General features: G+C 40.3%; 1 long non-coding RNA gene across 6 annotated transcripts in view; it reads left to right on the top strand.

Moving 5' to 3' along the window:
* LOC141755095 (uncharacterized) overlaps positions 1 to 18,054 on the top strand; it is a 53,860-nt gene that overhangs the window by 31,116 nt on the left and 4,690 nt on the right. For all 6 annotated transcript variants that reach the window (XR_012590813.1, XR_012590825.1, XR_012590819.1 and 3 more), the window contains one exon: positions 4,739 to 4,819. This is a non-coding gene — a long non-coding RNA (uncharacterized LOC141755095). The remainder of the gene's footprint in view (positions 1 to 4,738; positions 4,820 to 18,054) is intronic.

Here is an 18,054-nt window from a genome sequence, read left to right as displayed (position 1 = left end):
CAAATGTCTGGCGTCACATCTGAACAGATAACGAACTAGTAATTTGACTTGAGAAAAATCGTATTATTGCCTGGGGAAGCGTTAAAAAGTATTCCATGATCAATGTATCTGATTAGTTTGCTTTGACGGTACACTGGCGAGCTAATCAGGCCAAAGGGATCAATGGAGCGGTTGTCATGCTGCCTTTCCTTCCTTCTATCTTCGGATAACTACAATGTAAATGACTGGGTACTAAAGGAAACCCTACTGGGACGCATACTAAACTCTGCCTGTGCTGCATTGTGCACATGGGAATCTCTACAGACACTTAGCCAGTTCTTAATCAGTAGTGTGCGAAAAATAGGTCCCTATTACACAGCCCTCTCTGAGTCTCTTATCATCATATTTGTCAGAGCTGCTTTATTCATTTCCAGATCAGTTTCCTCCGACTGTAAACTTTACAGCCCTTGTAGCAAATCCTTGCGGTACGATCCTTATTGTTGCTGAATGGCTCTGAAGCTCTTTCTTCCTCCTTCTCTGCCTCTCTTTTCCTCTCTCTCTCTCTCTCTGTCAGGCAGCTACGAGGCCACCAGATGCTCTCCCAGCCTATTTGTCTTGTCCCTTTCACAGACAAACTAATTGCTAAACAAAAGGTGCTGGCGTGTCCTGTCGAGTACCCTTGTAAATGCTTTACAGCCACAGTTCCATTCTGCCGGATAGTTAAGTGGCTAATTATAAAAGGATCACAAAAGAGTCTGATTAGCGATAAAGGGAAGGAGGAGGAGACTGTGGTCCTATAAGCCTTCTACACAGGGCAGCGGACACAGTTCTCAACATAAATGAAGTCCTACTGATGGAACTTCCCAAAGACATGTAAAAAGCACCCTAACCCTTTGTTATTGTTGACATAGTTACTGTAGAGGCTTGAATGTTACCTGTTAAGTGCGGTGCTTGGGTGAATTATGTTGAAACAAGTGGACGCACTTAGATAAAGCAGCGGTGCTCTGACCTCATTTTGATCCTTTTCCACCACAGTACTGCAGACTAGGGCTGCAATGATTATTTTCATTAGCGATTAATCTGCTGGTAATTTTCTAAATTGATTAATTAATCGTTTGCTATATAAAATAAAATAAAAAATGCCCATCACAGTTTCCCAGAGACTTACGAAAATGTCTTGATTTGTCCAATAAACAGTTCAAACCCCAACGATATTTAATTCACTTTCACCTCATTCTCTGAATACTGAAATAAAAACAATCCATTACATGTAAAAGTACTCTGTATATACTTCAGTAATTAATAATTATTATTACAAATACATTATTGTGCAAATATTAATTGTTTTGTAGTTTAATCTAGAGCTGCAACAATTAATCGGCAACTATTTTGATAATTGATTAATCGGCTTGAGTAATTTTTAAGGAAAAAAAAGTCTAAATTCTCTGATTCCAGCTTCTTAAATGTGAATATTTTGTGGTTTCTTTACTCCTCTATGACAGTAAACTGAAAATCTTTGAGTTGTGGACAAAACAAGACATTTGAGGACGTCATCTTGGGCATTGGGAAACACTGATCGATATTTTTCAACATTTTCTGACATTTAATAGACCAAACAACTCATCAATTAATCGAGAAAACAATCAACATATTAATCGACAATGAAAATAATCATTTGTTGCAGCCCTAGTTTAATCTTTAATATTTTTTTAGATTTTATATATAATATATTTCATAAACCAATGGTTTTGTACGTATGCTAAATATTAACATAAACATAACTAGCAAAAAAAGCTGTCAAATAAATTTCGCACTAGTGAAGTAGAAGTAAAAATTACTATGAATTTTTAACTCAAGTACAGTACTTGAGTAAATGTGCTTTGGTATGTTCCACCACTGTAGAAGACAAAGAAAACCAGCAAATACTCACATTTGAGACACTAGAACCAATAAGTTGTTGGCATGTTTGCTTTAAAAAAAAAAAAAAAAAAAATTATCAAAATTGTTTTTGATTAATTTCCTGTCCATCAAATTATCAGTCAATTGACTAATTTTTTCAGCCCCGCCGTAGACAAATTTAGGAGGAGTGGGAAAAGATTGGAATCTGTGCAATTTAATGCTATCTAACAACTCCAATACACAAACCATGGCCTCCAAAATGACAACAGAGTTGAATCAATGCCCTCTGACAGCCTTTGCTTCACAAAGGTAGTATTTCTCGCAACTATTGTGTTGGATTGCATTATACTGTACAGGTGTTGCTGTTGTTGCATGTGAACTCTTTACTTTTTGGGAAAGAGGAACAGAAAGAGAAAGGTAGAAAATGCTTCTTTTGATGTGTGCGTGTGAGTGTGCGTGTGCGTGTGCGTGCTTGCCTTCTCCTGCCACTGCATCTGTGAAAATGTCCCATCACCTGCTGATGTGTTCAAGTGTATGTGTGTGTGTAGTACTTGTGAGCTCGTCTGTGTACGGGCTGAGAAGAGAGAGCCCCTGACTCCCCATCTTGACAAAGTTGGGTAATTAACGACAAAGCCTATTAAAGGGAGAATATTCAGCCAGTGATGAATGGCTTTAATAACAGGGCCGTGTTCTCTCTAACAGAGACAGATCCTCCCGCCACCGTCTCCCTGCCCACCAGATAAAACTACCCAGACTCCCATCTCACCACCCTCTTCATCTTGCCTTTTCCCATCGGCAGTCTCGCTTCTTCTGTATATTCTGTCTTTGTGTTTTCTCATTCACTCACTTCTAAAAAATTCTGTGCTTCTTCTCTCAAAGATTTCATCTATTTGTCTGTTTTTTTCCCAGCAATTTGTCTTTGTAGTTTGAAGGTTTAATCACATCAGACAGTCTTGAATTTTATTCACGAAAGCATTCTGTGTATTGTCCACAAAAACACAAACATGTATAACATTTGTATAATAAAGTAAAGCGCCACCTTTTCATCTACCTGCATGAATATTTGTGTTTTTGTGGGCGATGTGTTTGTCTTGTAAAACATCGTTAGCCTCTTTGTGTAGGGGCCATGCAAATTGGACAGTTAAGAAGCGCCAGGACCGATTTATGTGGGCGTGCAGCCCTTTAACAGGGGCTGTGCTACTGCTTTATGTGTCCTGGTGGGGTTGGGGGCAAGGGCTTACCACGGGGGTCACATTCATCACAGCCCCGTGTTGTGAGATTGGTCCAGATGTCTGTCCTCATTAAAACAGACCGCTCTGAAAGTGAAAACATTCAAGTGGGTGAGAGTTAAGCAGCCACTCACCCATGGATATGTCTTTGTGGCTTAGTGTTTAAGACACACATAACCAGTTCATTTGTTATACATCCTCTCTTTCTCCTCTAGTTTCCTGTCTGTCTCTACTGACTGCTGTCCAATAAAGGCCAAAATAATCATTTAAAAAATCATAAATAACATTCAACAGCAACGTCTCTTTGCAGAAACAATGTTCCCATTGGCCTGATGATCTACTGTGAGCAGATTTTACTGTGATTCTTTCTCCTGAAGATGTAGTCTCTATTAAACAATCTTTGACAGCATGTTTTGTAAATTATCCAGAGTAAACGGGACACTAGTTGTGGAAAGAAAGGTTGCTGTTGAATTTAAATGTAACTTGTCAATGATATATGAGCACCATGTAGAAGACATCTCAGAGACAGACATCTCGAAACCTGGACAAATAAAGCCAAACTATACGCACAGCTAAATACTTCTAGGGCAAACTGAAAAAATATCTTGTTTCATAATTTGGGTGAACAAATGTATGTACAGTATGTAATGTGTCTTTAAACTCAATGTACTGTTTAGGGTCCTGGAGACCCCGGGCCCTCTTTAACAGCCCAGAAATCATGCTTAATATTATTATATCACCTTGGTACTTCAGAACTTTTCCTTTTTTTTTTGAGAATTACATTTTTTTAAACTGATATGTTTCAGAAGTCCGCTACTGAGAAACTGTAAAACATTGTTAAATACAGTTGATTTGTATTAAGGTCCTGCCCTGTCCCAAATAAGTCTATTAGGATTTCTGTTTTTGGAGTTTTGAAGGAACAGTGTGTAGCATGTAAGGGACAGAAATGGAATATGATATTAATAAGTATGTTTTTCTTTAGTGTATAATAAACCTGAGAATAAGAATTGTGTTTTTGTTGCCTTAGAATGAGCTGTTAATATCTACATATGGAGCCGGCCGCCATGTTTTTACAGTAGCCCAGAACGGACAAATCAAACACTGGCTCTAGAGAGGGCAATTGGCGTTTTTGCGACAGCCACCGTAGTTCTCTTACATGCTTAGCACACGGGAGAAGTTTCACTTGGTTGCGATCTGCAGCAAAATCCAAAATATATTTGTTCGTGGATAGCCCATTTAAAATCAAAATATGAAATGTTTCCTTATTTGGTGTTATTACATTGCTTTATGGTAATTTTTGCATTTTGTCACTTTCAGCGAATGTGAAAGCCCAATTTGTGGCAAAAAAAGGATTATCACTGAAGTACTTTTCTATACTTTTTTTCTATTTCTATATCTATTTTATATTAGATTTAAATAAGATCAGAAGAAAAATAATTGAGGTAAAAAAAATATTTTGGAATTATTATCATTTTTATACCTACTGCAGTGGGGTCTGTGGGACCCCAAACAATGAGGAAGCAAAGCCAATGTCAACAAAACCAAAGGGTTAAATCTGCACACATGGAAAGGAGAATGTGTAAAGGATGACAATGAAAGGTATGTTTTGTTTGCTTGTGTGTAATTTACAGACTGGAAAAGTCCTGGACCCCGAGAATGGACAAAGCCAGAAAAAGGACACAAAACATTGGACTGCTGCAGTTTGACTTCAGGTTTGGGCCCTGTCACACACACACACACACACACACACACACACTAGTTACACACCGAGTTCCTCTCCAAAGTGACTCCCATGTGTGGAGGGACCTTTGTACAGAGGTTGTAGCATCAGGCACTCTCTCTCTCAGGACCAAAGGCAGCGAGTCCATTAAATACACATGAGAATCTAATTAGGGCCCCCCTCGTGCAGCGGGCTTGGAGGTAGGAGTCATCGGGGAACGACACTGCCGAGACCCTGACACTCGGAGAACGCACTCTGCAAATTAATAGAGAATGACCAAGAAGTACCTCTGTGACTGACTGAGACCTCTGCTTCCTTGGAGGCAAAAATGTTCAGTGCTGATTGCTCTCATTAAATTTGTTATAGTGATATAATTATGAAAATATGTCTGGCAAATGGGATGACTCTTGGTGTGTGGTTAGTTTGCATACTATGGTAAATTTGATATGAATGTTTAATATTTATATGGTTCATGTGACCTTTAAATGAGACCATGGAGAAGGTATTTTTGAGTATGTGTTTTAGTTTGTGGCCTCATTTCACCCAATTTCTCTGCTAATTTAACACCATTAAACATCTCTGTTGTGGTCTTTAAATGACTGATAGTCAACCATCCTGAACAAGATTAACATAACTGATCATTTCGCTAATTTGTTCTGAACTCAAGCAGGAAAAGAGACTCGACTATATTTCCCATTATAATTAGGTTGATAATAACGTTGGGTGAATTATTACGTTTTTGTTATTCAGGAGGAAAGTCTTTCCTCTGCTGTGTGTCAGCTGAGATATTAGTGCGGGCATAATTCTTATTCTGGCAGCAGCACAGTGACTGATATTATTTAAATTACACCTCCTTGGGCAAAGTATTCGGAAATACTTTGCAGATGGGAATTCATCACAAAATGGTGTTGAGAAAATGAGGGACATCAGGGTTTGATTACGCTGGCAAAAATGTCTTTTTTCAGAAGGTAATAACTAATGTTGTTAACAACAGACCAAGGTGTAAAGTACTCTGAAAACTTGCCACATCCTCTCATAGCCTTATATTCTGATGTATTTACCACATATGTTCATCTTATGTGATTTGATAGATGGATGGATTGATGGATAGATAGAAATACATTTTTATGTCAAAGTAAAAATGGATCTATATAAAGTGATATAAATTAATGACAAATATAAAATACAAAATACTTTTAACTATCCACCCTTTCCAAGTCTGTATTTAGTAGAAGCACCTTTGGCAGCAATTACAGCTTTGAGTCTATAAGTCTCTATGAGCTTTGCACATCTGGACATTGCAATTCCTCCCATTCTTTTTTGCTCATTTTTCTTTTCTGCTCAGGATGTGTCAGGTTGGTTGGGGGTCCTGAGTGAAGAGCCATGTTCAGCCACAAATTATCCCCTGAATCTGCAGCTCCCCTCAGCTTTACAGAGCTTTATAGCGAGTTTCATCTCATTTTTTAGCTGTCTGAAGGAGCAGCGGCTCTACTTCGAGCTCCCTCTGGATGTCTGAGCTCCTCACCCTGTTTCTAAGAATGAGCCGAGCCACCCTTCGAAGAAAGCTCCTTTTAGCTGCTTGTATCCACGATCTCATTCTTTGAGTCACTACCCAAAGCTCCTGACCATAGCTGAGGGTTGGAACGTAGAAGGACTTGTAAATCGAGAGCTTTGCCTTCCAGCTAAACTCCTTCTTCACCACAGTCCCGTACAGCGCATGCATAACTGCTGACACCACACTGAACTGCCTGTCCACCTCCCGCTCCATTTTACCCTCACTTGTGAACAAGACCCCGAGATATTTGAACTGCCTCGCTTGGGGCAGCGACTCACTCCCAACCCGCAGGGCGCAATCCACTGATTTCCAGCAGAGAACCATGGCCGCAGACTTGGAGGTATTGACTCTCATACCGACTGCTTCACACTCGACTGCAAACCACCCCAGTGCCTATATATCTCGTCTGGCCTGGGAACGCCTCGAGGTCCCCCAGGAAGAGCTGGAAAACGTTGCTGTGGAGTGGGAGGTCTGGAATACCCTGCTAAGCCTGCTAAGCCTGCTGCCCTGGATAAGCGGTAGAAAATGGATGTATGGGCTTAGCGGTCCAGCCTGCAACCTTTCAGCGAAAATGCTCTGAAAACCCACTGCACTCTACCTGCTCAGCACCCAACAGCAAACGGACACATTAGTGACTAGCTGGTAGCAGAGTGGAGCATTTAGCTGCGGAAGAGCCAAATATTTCCCTCAGGAGTTGGTGGAGACCAAAAACGGCTAAAAGAGAGTGAATATTGGGCTTGCATTCATTCACAAAGTGGCCACAAGCATCATGATGCTTCGTGGTGGGGAAGTTATATTCATGATAATGTGCATTGTCACATGGCATTTAGTCTGATGACCAAAAAGCTACATTTTGGGATCATCAGGCTATAGGACCTTCCCCCAGCTGACTTCAGAGTCTCCCACATGCCCTGTGGCTAACTGTAGTCTCACCCAGAAAGCCGCGACTGGTGAAGCATCCAGGTAACTGTTGTATGCACGGTCTCCCCAACCTCAACCTCTGAAACTCTTTCAGAGTTGTCATAGGTCTCTTGGTACCGGTGATGATTTAGGTGCGTCTTATTAAAGGGGGTAAATACTGTGTTGCATTTGTAATTAATTTAGATCACTTTGTAGAGATCTATATTCACTTTGGTATTAAGGATCTGTTTTTGTCAAAGCCACATTAAATCCACTTTGATTCAGTGTTGTAAAGCAATTAAACATGAAAAGTTTTAAGAGGGATGGAAGAGCGAGACCAAGCGGCAACCTGAAGTGCTGAAAAATGTGACAAAAACTGCAGTTCTTCAAATGGCCACTTGAGGCTGGCTCCAAAAGCATGACAGTCTCCATAGACCCCCATTTTTAAAATGCCCAACTTCACAGCCTGGTACAAAAAAAGTTTTGGTTTAGCTAATTTCCTTGTTCATGACAACTGTACGGGGGTACATTTTTATATAACTCACCCATTTAATTTACATCAAGGCTTGAAGTTAGGCTTAATGGGGGCATTGCCACTTTGAGTGACAGGTGGATGCCGTACCAGGACGCTAGCTGCTACCTGTCTGCTCTGCTGCATCACCCGGCCCGCCTCCACCGACGATCCACCTCTTTGCCCATTTTTGGATTCGCCGGGAGTTAGGCTGTGTAGCTACCAAGATGGCGACAGCCGTGGCCACCCACTTTGAGCTTCACAACGGCTGTTTAGAAACCTTTGGGTGAAGTCACGGAGACTACATCCGTATTTTGTACATTCTATGAGCGAGACCCATGTCAGTGTAACATGGCACCTCTACAGGTGGTGTCGAGTTCTGTATCTGTGAACACCCGCAGCCTCACACTCCTCTCCACCACACTGCTCCTCTCCTCCGCTGTGACAGCTTTGGCCTTTAAGCTTGGCACTGTCATCACTCTGGCCTCACATTTTAACACGAGCGTCATTAACGTCATCATGCCGAGCGTTCTGTCGCAGAGACTGACAGCTGTTTTGACACTCTACCTCATCGGCTGCACACACACATGCAGTCGGAGGGCTGACTTACAATAATGCAATACTAAAAATGTCAGCGGCTCCATTTAACTTTATCGGCTTTAAAGCCAGTGGCTAAGGGATTTTTTTATGGCCCACTTTCTTAAATATGTTACAGTGAGATAGTGCTGTCTAAATTGTATTATACATTATAAACTTCTACAAGTATGTGGCAACAGCTACACAGGAAATGTGAAGCACGCTCTTTATGGCACACAATTCAATGTAAACTCTTGTGCAGATAATATACTTGTCGTCATTTGTGGACCGCTGTATGCTCACACAGATGGGCAACGGCCACGTTGGCCAATTGGCCTTCTATCTCAAACACAACAGAGCCTTTCTGTTTACCTTTTAAAATGCCAATATATTTGACACATGCCTCCTCAGCGTAGATGTGCACTGCACATTAACTGATCTTTAACCCCACATTTCTGGCCAGCGAGCCATAATCCTACGCCATTCCACACCTTTTGGTTTCTAATACTGCATATTACTTTGTTTTATTATACCATATCGGAAATTACAATGTAATGTGGTACCGTTTCTCAGAAGATTACAGCCACTAATGAGGAAAGTTTATGTGTCTAGGTAGTTCGGCACTTTTTGTAATAACTGTTTTCAATCTTGCCTCTGTTCGTTTATGTATTCTACTGTACTAAGTGACTGTAAGTTTGTCTGACAATACCCAACTATGTATCAGTTGTCTGGCTACAGTATCTCATTAGTAAAGATTTTTTGAATGACCCTGAAGATATCAGCCTTGTGAGAAATAAACAGCCCAGTCACCAGGAAAAATGTTTTTCTTTAGACGTTTCTGCAAACCAGGGATGTGTTGATGATTTTGCATTCGGTCAGAGCAAGTGACATAGTTCAAAGACCCACAGGGCGGGCGGAAGGGTAGGTGGATGGTTTCAACAAACACAAGACTTTCATCCAAGAGACCGCTGTTGGTGTCACGTTACGATCCGCTGTTCATTCGTGTCCCGTGTTCTCAACGTTTAGTGTAATTTTTGCTGTACAAATGTAGTAGATTTAAGCCCAACCATGTAGTTCTTTCCTAACCCTAACTGTAGTGGTTTTGTTGCGTTGTTACGGTTGTTACCTCTCGTTGTTAAGAACATTATTATTTGAACACAAACCATGATATTTTTTCTAACCTTAACCAAGTATTTTTTTTTGCCTAAGCCTAACCAATCGTTTCATGTGAACCACATGGCATTGCTCTTCGGCAAGCGTTATACAAGGCTGATATGAAACGTATTTCTGGCTAAGAAACGTCGACATTCAATGTATCAGTGGTTTGCAGAAACGTCCAATGCCAAAAAGAATTCTGGCAACTGGGTTAGAAATAATAGTAAAATTGGATTGTCATACTGTACATGATCCCCTAAAAACAATCACAAATGCCACAAAGGCTTCATCCCTTCTCGCCAACATAGTTAACATTTTACTGTGAAGAGAACTCCCATTCCCAAAGTACCCAAAATGAATTACATTGTGGATTATCCTGTAATTATGGATCTTTCCAAAGTCTGATAGAGCAGGAAAATTGAGTTCTGAATATTTCATAATGCGCAGCCCCATCTTTGTTGAGGAAATTATTTAGGGATAGCATGCTCATTTGCAGAATGGATAAAGGTTCATTGCCAGGCACCAGAGTGCAGTAATTGGAAATCTCCAGCGATTCAAAGATGAGCATGTCTCCCCGATGCATTCAGTACACCATTAATCCTCCCTCAGACACCCAAAAACTATCAACTGCCATCCAAACCTATCAAGCTGTTGCCACATAGGTTATTTGTGCCACATGTAAATCACATTTATAAAGAGACAAATGTGACAAATGTGCACTTTATGTTTTTTTCCTGCAAATGAGCCCGGCACTTCCCGAGCCTCAGCCATCGACAAGAAATGGTAACTCATGCACACACTTACCGGTGATTTTGATTTTAAATGGAAAATTGCAGCTTTTATTAAAACAAGCATAGATTCTTTAGGCAATGTGAGTAAAGATAATGCTCAGACAGGTACAACTATCAGACACTGATATCCGTATCAGACAACGATAACAATTTTAGTGCATCATGAAATAATATCAACATTACAAAGGAAAACAAAACAACTTAGGGTTGGATAAATTACACACTTATATGAACACTCTGACTGGGATGTAAAAGAATAATTTTGTCGCCTCTAGAAAACATATGAAGAAATGCCAGTTTTGAAAAATGTCATCTTTAAAAGGCAAATCTAAATGTCAGGGAGACAGATACTTTACACATAGAGAGCGCTGCCTTCTGGGCGTAACACAGAAAGGCGTGAGAATAATATTTTTTTTCCCAGTTGAAATGAACTGCAATTACCCGGCATCAAGCATACAAAGCAGTACACTCACACTCACATAGCCTGGAGAGGAGCATGGTCACTGTTTGCAACATTACTCAGGATATCAGAGAGAGAAAGCACAATGAAAGCAAAATGTGTTTTGTAATGTCACAGGGAAAAATAGAGAATCTGCAATATGCTGCGGAGTTATTATGAAATATAATGAATTTAGTATCAAAAACAGAGCTGGAACGATTTTAGCTTTTAGATTTAGATTCTCGAGTTAATCAGTAGAAAATAAATCAACCACTATTTTCATAATTGATAAGTTGCTGGGCTGTCAATCGATTAAAATATTTAATTAATTCTTTCCTAACCCTAACTATAGTGGTTTTGTTGCGTTGTTACGGTTTTTACCTTGCGTTGCTACGTACATTATTATTTGAACACAAACCATGATATTTTTTCTATCTTTATCCAAGTAGTTTTTTTGCCTAAGCCTAACCAACCGTTTCCAGTCGGTGGCCAGCTGGATTTTAAGAAGTTAATAAAAAATCGCAAGATGCGTTAAAGAAATTAGTGGCATTAAAACAAAAATGCGTTAACATGATATTATCGTGTTAACTTTGACAGCCCTAATAAATTGTCAGTTTTTCAGGCGCAAATACAAAACATTTTTCAAATGTCAGGATTTGTTGCTTTTTTTCTTGTAACATTATACATCTTTGGACTGTTGGTCGGAGAAACATTTCATCTTGCACTGGAGGAAATTATCATGACCATTTTTCTAAAATTTCAGTTGCAGCCCTATTCAGAAATTATGACAGTCTACTTAATTTTAAATAAAGTTAAATTAATTAATGAGTGCAGTGACCTTTGTGCAACTGTGATTATTCTTATGCATTTGCAGACAAAAAAAACATGGTAACTCTTTATTTTAACTCACTTTACAGCTCAAATATTTCACAACATAACATAAGAGTTTTCTTGACTTAACTCGTGCATGAAATCTTTTGCATGTGAGTCTGTGCAAGCATGTGTGTGTACTTCTCTGTTTATTTGTGCGTGGGTGAGAGTTTGGTTTAGCTATTGGCATGGGGTCACAACTTTTGCCCAGAAGAGAGCAGAGATAAAGCAAGTGGAGCAGCAAGCCATGTTTAGGTCTAAATTTTGCATGCTGGTGAATGTCAATCTCATGAATAAGCAAAGCAGGAATAGAGCCTTCCTTGGTCCTCAGTTTGTTTTGAAGTTTGTATGGAAAACTTCTCAGTGGGGAATATGAGCAGAGGCCTTAGTGTGTGTGATTCAACCCTATTTTAATCATCAGTGGGGCTTCTGCAGGGAAGTAGCTGAATAAAAATTGGAGAGGTGAGAGACAGAGGAAGAGAAGAGGTAAAGACGGAGAGACAGCAGAGATGGAGTCGGAAAAGCGAGGTGAAAGAGACAAAGACTCGCCCGTCTGCTCTCTGTTCCGGCTGTCCCAAGTCTTGTGTTTTTATATTAATGGTTGAGGTCATGTGTCAGGTCAGGGATAGCTAATCTGAGCTCCGTGGCTGGAGGGCACCTTCAACCCACAGGGCATTTAGGTGTCTCTTCAACCCAACAGAAAACCACCGGGCTCTTCTCTTAGCATGCAAATGAGACAGGAACAAATGTCCCGTCACTTCTGGGGCTCCATGTCCCAAAGTGCTTAACACTCTTCCTGTCAACCCCCCCTCTCCAGCTGCTTCAAAAACCCCTCCTGCACCTCCCTCTCACTCTTCTTTCCTCCCTCTTATGTTCTTTAAATGAGCTTTCCAACTCCACTTCTTTCTCGCAATTCAATTTTACAAGGCCATTATCCCGGGTGTAATGTGGAGGTTAAATATATCGGGGCAGACGTTATGTGAAAATAATTAGTGCTAATGAATAATGCACTCATTCAGCTGATGAAGGATGGTTGTCAGGGTAATGGAGTGCAAGGGAGGGGCCCCTCTGACAAATGAAATTAAAATATTTAAACACTGTTTTTTACGATATTACCGGGCCCTCACACTCTTTCCCTGTTACCTACTCTCTACATGGAGCCGGCCGGCCTCTATGTGACATGATAGCTGTGCCATTACTCATGCACAACATCTGTCTCACTAAAGACAGAGCCCAGATACAAGGAGGAAATATCTCCCACACCACACTTTAACAGTACCTTACACACCCGCTAATCATCCCTGCCCTGATAATCACTTTGAGGACATCAGAGACGCCAATCCATATCGACAGCCCGTCTGTCTGCCAGGTTATATTTCGTTCCCTTTATTTATTGCCACCACACTCGTTCTGCCTCTTACGATCTCATTCTGCACCCATCATGTGACAATGAAGGATGTAGGTTTTAAATCGCCCAGTTTACAGCACCCTTCCAGCCAATTGGCCCTCTGGAATCAATAATGGTGGACCAAGCGCTCTGTGACTGATAAATGGTAAAGCATCAACACCATTTCATTAGACATGATGGTTAAAGGAGGGTAGAGGAAAGTGACGGCAGGGGACAGAAAGCTCATGAGCTAATATGTAGTTTCATCCGCAAAACTCTTTATCAGGTTCGATGACCCTTCAGATGGATCGGTTCACCCACTTTATAAAGAAACTTCCTCTGACTTTACCCATTCTAATACTTTTGGTTTTGTTTGCCACGGTTTTCAGAAGATTTCTTCACCATGCGTCATGCTTTACAATACGATACGATACAACTTTATTGTCAGTTTGCACTAAAATTCATTTTGCATCCATAGGCAGCTCAGTTTGAGAAAAAGCACACATACAATAGACATACTGTTACCATAGACAAACAGATAAGTAAGACCCATCAGACAAAAAACGAAACACATCACAATTAACCATACATAACCCATTAAAAAATTACCATCTGTCCTCTGGATTTACATCTCCTTAGCAGCACATTAATTATTATTTAGCAACAAGATGCCATGTTCACCATGTTAAATTAGTGTGTTAGCATACATTTACATTTACTAATTACCAATAAAGACAAAGTAAATCTGAGGCTGACGGGAATGTCATTAGTTTTGCAGGTATTGATGAAACTTTTAGATATCACCAAAGTTATTGGTATTCATCCTGAGGAGAACATGGATATCATGGCAATCCAACCAATGGTTTCAATCATCAATAAAGCCATGCAGCTAGCATGGAAAAACATGGTTGACAACGAGGTCTGTGGAGTAGATTATACAGAGTATCTGTTCTGGAAAGAGATGTTAATTATTTAGTTTTTTAATGTAATGTTTTAATGTGAGCACCACAAATTACAGGCCCAGTTTTCGTTGGATCGTGGGGCTCACTGAACCCCCTAGTGGCCGTAGCCAAAAATGCATGTAGGGATATCTATATTTTATATAATAACACAGACCTAATAATTTATTGTAATGATGAATAATATCAACCTTGTTCTGTCTTCTTATTGACAGAATAAGACACGAACAAGGTAAGATGTGGTCTTTTTATTTATGTAAAATAACATCAGACACTCTGTCCACACCGAATCCATTAAATATGCTATTTTATTATATTATATAATTTATATATATTCAATTACGTCATGTAAACAAACCACGTACCTATCAGCTGTGCGCTCGATCAGACTGGAGTCGCAACCACTTAAACGATGGGTGATTATTGCTGTCCTCCTACATTTGTTGCCATAAAACACATGTTTTATAATGTGATATTGACTGGAATTACATAGAATATAGCCAACCAGCAAGTACAAAACTTTCAGGCGATCCTACTCCAGCCAGCTGCCACCTTATTTAGGTTTTGTAGTGAAATGAGGAGGTATCTCATAGATAAGTCATTTTCACAACTTCATGAATTCTTATTGGCACTTTCAAAGTGAGCGACGGGAATAAATAGAAACAGGGCGTCTGACAAAAGTTCGCAGCTCGCGGCCAGTTACGACATTCCAGTAGAAACAATTCAATCAAACTGATTTTGACGCTCCCTTGCGTTACATTCAGATAGGACACGGTGTAATATTTAGGTGACACATAGCATCCCAATACAGTAATCCTCTCTGAGTTTTACACATTATGTTCCCTCTAGATTTTTTCTATAGATGTAGTCGTGTGGAACCAGAAATCTAGATATCTCAAAACCTGGGCAAATGAAACCAAAAACAATTGGCAAGCAGATGCCACCTAAGGTAACAATGTTTTTTCAGTTGTTGTTTTTTTTTGTGATCTGACCCTTTAAAAAAGGCAAGAAAAAAGGGCACAGCCTGACCATATCGATCATGTCATGTTCCTCTGTCCTGTTGAATCCAAAAGGGAGATATTAACAATTCCTACCGACAAAATGTCAAATTGCATTTCATATTGTTACAAATCATGCAGGTCTTTAAGTCAGGGTTATGTTCAGTTTTCACAGGACAATGCATAGCTGTTATAAAAATAGGCTGTAAGCCCTGAAGTGTGCTGCTCTTTCCCCAGGGGCCTAGCAGAAACAGCCAACACACCACAGCCAGCCACATCTGACAACTTTCTTTTATTAATCTCATATTTTGCAGATTGGCCCCATATACATTTGACTTGTAAAACAGACCTAATTACGGGGCCTGTAGCATTGCAAGCCACACATCAAACAGTAAGTTACAGTAAAAGCCTATGATCTCAGTCGACGTCTCTCTCTCTTTTTCTACCCTCCCTTGCCTCCGCACACCAGAAACACTGATTATAACAGGGACATTAAAAGGGAATTACAGCGAAACAATTTACACTTAATGTAGCAGTCATATGAACAGGGAAGAAGGATGGACATAGATATAGCAGTATTAATAATACATGCTTTAATTTAGCAGCTGGGAATGCATAGAGCGGGATCAAGGCACAGGGAAAGACAGACAATGGCAGAAAAGGGGGACGCAGTGAGAGAAAGACAGCTGAAGGAAAAGAAGAGAGATGAGAGGCTGACTGACAGAGAAAGTGTAAAACAGAGTAGTAGAGGGTAAAAAGTGGAGGGGGGAGGAGGATCAGAATATGTTGCTGTGGGTTTTCTGCGTACCGTGATTCATGGGCAGTAAATATGCAAAGCCTGATGGCCATAAGGCAATCAGAGGAGCGCCACTCATCTACATGTTGCACAGTGGGCTATAATCCATCTGAGGGGCAAGGAATAATGATACCAGGAAGCAGGAATAAGAGCAGGGTCTGTTTATTACCTCAGACAGATCCATAATGCATACAGATGTGAGGGAGGCACGCAGCAGCCCCTGGCCACAGAACCCCATTGAAAAGTACAGGCAGTAATATTGGTTTTAGTGTAATGAAAGACGATCTGATTTAAGCACCTATTAAGGCGTGCTGTCATATAAAGTTTTAAAATAAGTGCTAGAGCTGTAATGATCACTGACAGATTGGAGAAAAGCTGATTGACATATAGAGAGAAGGAAGGGTTAACCTCAAAGGCAATAGTAAGGTCACCACTAAATTCTATGAATATTGCATTATGGATGTACACTCATGCATAGTGAAATGTAAGGTCAGAATTTGGCCCGAATATGTACATGTAAGACCTTGACTATTGTTAAGTCCATAGATGTGTAGATATTGGAGGTGGGGAAAAAATTGATTCACCTCTGTATCGCGTCTTTGTTTTTGTTTTTTTCTCTAATGCCAGAATCGATATATTTGCTTCATTTGAGTCTATGTGAAGGTAGAAGGGAGTTACCGCTTTTATTGTTGTAGTCTGAGTAACGTGACATCATATCCGTTCCGTATCCGTCAACCAAAACAAACCGCAGCCGGCAGCAGCTAGCCGAAAGTAGAAAACGTCGGAGGGTCTACATGGATACGACCTGCACTCTCACATTTTAGATCCAACGTGGTAAACACTACACATACAGTAAAGTATAGAAACACTTTGGGTTTCACATATTGCCAGGAAAAGTAGAGCTAGACATCACGGCTAAAGCTGCATGCTAACTCTGTCATGGACAGGAAACATTATCGTATTGTGGTAACGTGCAGTCGAGCCAGCCGCCACTTGCATCTCCGTGGTCAAATCGGCTGACGCTACAACTGTAGAGCACCCATATACTGACATTTATGTTAAATGCATTCAAACGGCCCTGATGGAGCTGATCATAGATGTATAAAGAGATCGGAGCTAGCAGGTAGAGCTATCGACGGACTTGGCGAAGTTAGCAGAAGTATAAAACATGACATGTCCCTTATAAATTAAAAAGAAAATACCACTAATTTGTGAGGGAAATGTCTTTATCCTTTGATTTTTGGGTTGCTGGGAATATTTTTTTAATAATAATGCCTGACAATGACCTCAGGACATCTCTGACTACATACATGCTGAAAATCAAACATTTTTACTGTATTAATATAGATATTTTCCAAAGTAAAAGTCCCTAGAAGTGTATGGTTCAACTTTTCCCATGGTCTAGCGTTAAAAATGTTAACAAAAATCGCAATAAATCATAATATCGAATCGCAATACTTGTAGAAGCGCAATACTTAAAAATGGTAATACATGTTGAATCGGCGCCCAAGTATCGTGATAGTATCAAATCGGGAGATAGGCATATCGTCCCAGCCCTAGTCGATATAGTGTAACGATAAAACCTACCACTGGCAATAACGCTGTAATTTCACTTCTTTTGGTTTATTTTTCTTTATTTGCAAAGAGACACACACAGTCTCAAACACAAAGACCTCGCTTTCCTGTCTCCTCATAGAGGACATTAACACCAGGATCCTACTGGTGCTAGAGTAAGTAATAAATTGTGTTGAACATTGATAAACTAATGCAATTACCTGCAGGGCAAGCAAGTCAGCTAATTTAAAGATACCAGGTTTGTTCATGCGGTGGGAGGCTCTGAATAGGCCCCATGGGTGAAAGATGGCACCTTTATTACATCTGAGAGGTCAGCCTGGTAGCACTGTATTAGGATTGATCTTTTGATCCCTGCCTGGAACCCCCCCATACTGTACCAACCCCATCTGGCTGAGAAAAACAGCTTATCTGGCACGAAGGGTTAACTCTGCTAGCCAGGCAGCCTAATTGAGCACCACACATCTCAGCTACACAGCAGAAACAGGAACCTAGAGGGTCGTAACAAGCCAGGCATGACTTATTCACATAATAAACCAAGCAGATATCTAAATGAGCCATTGAGCTAGCCAGAGGGAGGGAGGCCATTAGGCCGCATGGACTATGGGTACATATTTGTATATCTGCAATTGCCCTATCATTTGCATATGTGGCTGGCTATAGAAATGTTAGTCTGTGCTTGTACCCAGGGGCCTAATGACACAACAGAACAACTTTG

Source organism: Sebastes fasciatus, chromosome 2, assembly GCF_043250625.1.
Source record: "Sebastes fasciatus isolate fSebFas1 chromosome 2, fSebFas1.pri, whole genome shotgun sequence".
NCBI classification, from domain to species: Eukaryota; Metazoa; Chordata; class Actinopteri; order Perciformes; family Sebastidae; genus Sebastes; species Sebastes fasciatus.
Note: the sequence above shows the minus strand (reverse complement) of the source record. Positions and strands in the feature narration are given on the sequence as shown.